Here is a 3,666-nt window from a genome sequence, read left to right as displayed (position 1 = left end):
ACCTGTTTTCACTAAAACAACACAGTCCTTTCTTTTTGCTGGGAACAAAATCTCCCATACCTCTTTTTTAATAAAATCCATTCCAAGGATGCTGCTCTTCTAGATATTGTGACTTACCTTCTTGCAGTAGCCTCGGTAAGGCACACAGTCAGGTATCACCAAACCTTCAGTGAAACGTACTCAACAAAATATGGTGCACTCTGTAGCAGGGTCAGTTAAAGCAGGAGTAACAACCTGCATTACATTGTAATTATATTCACTTCTTGAAACTGCTTAACGCAGAACATTTAGTATTAACTCATGTTAATATCGTAATCTTTCACAGTCGGTAATAATTGTCTTGGTTTCATCAAATTTCTGACTCTTTCTGAACTTTAAAATAGCTTCTGAATTTCAACTTAGATTTCTTGGCAGTCCATGATCTAAGATTATGAACTCCCAAAATCAATAAAACTGTATACTTAAAAATAATAAAACATAGTCTAAAAGCCAAAAACTTTAATTGTTGGTAGTAAGTTAAAATCCATAAGAATTGTTCATAAGTAAAATTCATTAAGCGCTTTCGTCCATCAAAAGGACTTCTTTAGACTGAATTAAATTGCTTAAATCACATCTTAGATAGTTTAAAGTCACATGATTTAAACTTATACAACAAATCAATTAATGTTTTAACCCTTTGTGCTTCAAATACTCTACAAAATCTTCCTTGTTGTTTAAACCAGGTGGATAACATGCATTGAGTCTCACTTGCCACTGATATTCTTTCCACCCTAATTCATCTTCTGCGTTAAATTTGCTACCATACCATTCCATTTGATCTAATGCAAAGAACTTTAAATCAACCTTTTATTTTCAGGTTTTATAATGTTTACTAAGTGCATTCTTCTCATTGCCTGTAAAAATAGCATACTTCTGTTCACTTATTCTTTTATATAACTCCCTGGTGGTGCTCCCTATGTAAAATGAACTACATGAGGGACACCTCCCCAAATATACTACATATCTGGACTTGCAGGTATATCTCCCTTTGATTTTGACTGTCATTATTGATAGTCACTTCATCTACATCAGTATAAAGATAATTACAAAAACTGCAACTATGGCATTTAAACATGCCAGTTTTTGTATTGAGCTCTCTTAAAAATTAACTAACTGAAACTAGTTTTTAAAACTTCTCACTCTTTTTAGCACAAACATAAGGGCATCTCCTATGGCTTTGGCTGTTTCTGAATTACTTTTAAAATACTCCAGTAATTAATTATAATATTTTTAATAGCCTTAGCATCAGCACTATTTTCTACTTGCATAGACAGGTTATAATTAAACCTATTAGACTCGACAGGCTGAACAATACCTTGCTTTCAGATATCAAGCACCTTTTCCCATTTTTCATTAACTAATTTAGTCCTGTCTACTAAAAAAATCTTCGTCTTTCTTGGTAAGTCTATCTGTTCTCATTAACTGCCCTTTAACTATGTTGGCTTTAGTTTTTTTTTTTGGGGGTGTACACTAGTATAGTCCAAGTAAGCATTATTTTGTACTTCTTTCTTATATACACATACCCACTCACTAACTCACTCACTCTGTCTCTCTCTCACATACACACACACACACACACACACACACACACACACACACACACACACACACACACACACACACACACATTTGCTAGGATGGGCTGCTGATACATCTCCAGTAACAGTACTCCTTTCAAGTTTTCATATTAATATGCTGCTACCAATAAGATTATTACTCCGATATCAAGATCACAGCTACTGAGCACCCTTTGATGAACCAACTAACATTATTTCATAATTCCTGTTACCCAAGCAGTGCTCCTCCAAAAGGGGTGGATGATGCCAGCAGTCGCACCAGTGCTGTGGATACCCTTATATTCAAGCCTACTGAGTCTTAGAACCATTTACATCTTGCTAGTACACTTCTTTCAGCCTGTACTGCCTTTCCAGAGGAAGGCCATACCAATCTGTTCTCAGATAAATCTATCTTTATCATTCCAGTCATCAAGGTTATGTTTAAAGGAAGATTGTGAGCCATGCTGCATAACATGCAGGTGAAGTTTGCTCTGTGTAACAGAGAAAGATTTAGATTATTCAGTGAAAATGCAGTCATTATTGCAAAATGATTCAGCAAGTAAGAGTGTGTCCAAAAAATGAAGAATTAATTGTTTATTCTAAACTTGACTGCTTACATTTGATTGATTAATGCAAGGATCAATCACTAAGGAAGATTATGACTTTTTATTTGTAAAATGTTCACATATACAAGCATTTTTGCCATTCCCAAGATCCATAAAGATGTTTATAACCCACCAATGAGACCATTAGTGACAGCAAATGGTACTGGTTCCAAGATGGAACTATATTCAATGTTTATCAATAAAAAGTTATAAACATTACAATGAATAAAGAACATATCATGAAAGTTTCTTGGAATTTTTTTAGATAATTTAAATAAGATTATATATGAACCAATCTGATGTTTGCAGTGAGTAGTAGAAAGTAACCTGGGAGATGAGCAGTTCAGATTCAGACCAGGATGCGGCAAAACTGACCCAATGTTTTCAGGGAGACAGATAGTTGAGAAGAAGCTAGACATGAGGAGAGTGCCCAACTGGGCATTCCTGAACTTGGATAAAGCATATGACAAGATCCCAAGAAAGTTGATTTGGGTAGTCCCGCAGTGGTTCAAAGTCCCAGAAACATTGGTAGAATTAATACAGGGTATGTAAAAGGACCCAATGACTCAAGTATGAACAAGGGTTTTCCAGTGGGAGTGGGTGTGCATCAGAGTTCAGCTCTGAGCCAACTGCTGTTCATACTGTTGATAGACATCATCAGTAAACAGGTAGGAGGTCGTAGATCAACAAAGCTGCTGTATGCAGATGATGTGGTATTACTGGCAGACTTTGTGCAAGAACAAGGCACATGGGATGAAAATGAGTACAGATAAGATAGTTGTAATGGCAGCAAAAGGGGGAAATCAGAAGAAGCTTAAAATTGGGATAGAAGAAAAAATAGTGAAACAGGTTAACAACTTCATGTATCTTGGAGAGGTGGTGGAGAAGAAAGGAATTGTGAATGAAGAGGTCAAATTTAGAATCAGAGGGGCTGCAGCCAGCTGACAAAGAGTTGCAGGGGAAGTGTATGACAGAAGAATGGTAAAGAAGCTGAAAAGTAAGGTGTACAAAACAGTGTTGTGACCAAAAACACAGGAAGTGAAGGCAGACCAGTTGAGTTGATGGAAATGAAGTGTCTGGAATGATTGGTGGGGTGTGCACTGTTGGACAGATGAAGATATAAGGACATCAAAGGAGAAGCTAAAATAGCTCAATTGCAGAAAAGTTCAAAGAAAACAGATTATAGTCATTTGGGCACATGTGCAAAAAAGGATGATGACAATCTGATGAAGAGGATTTCAGACAGACAGGAAGAAGTCAAGAGGAAAGGAGGGAATCCAGCAAAGATATGGATTGTGGGAGAGAAGACCTGCAACAGTGAGGTATGATGTCGAAGAAGATGGCAGCGTGGCACTGAATCAAGTGAGATGGCAACAATTGACATGACACCTGACCCCATGTAGAAAATAAGAAAAAGGAGATTGATGATGATGATGATGGGGATTTTATATACCTAACTATTATTG

Source organism: Protopterus annectens, chromosome 7.part0 (assembly GCF_019279795.1).
Source record: "Protopterus annectens isolate FY-2018-M chromosome 7.part0, PAN1.0, whole genome shotgun sequence".
Lineage (NCBI taxonomy): Eukaryota > Metazoa > Chordata > Ceratodontiformes > Protopteridae > Protopterus > Protopterus annectens.
This window is presented reverse-complemented; position numbering follows the sequence as displayed.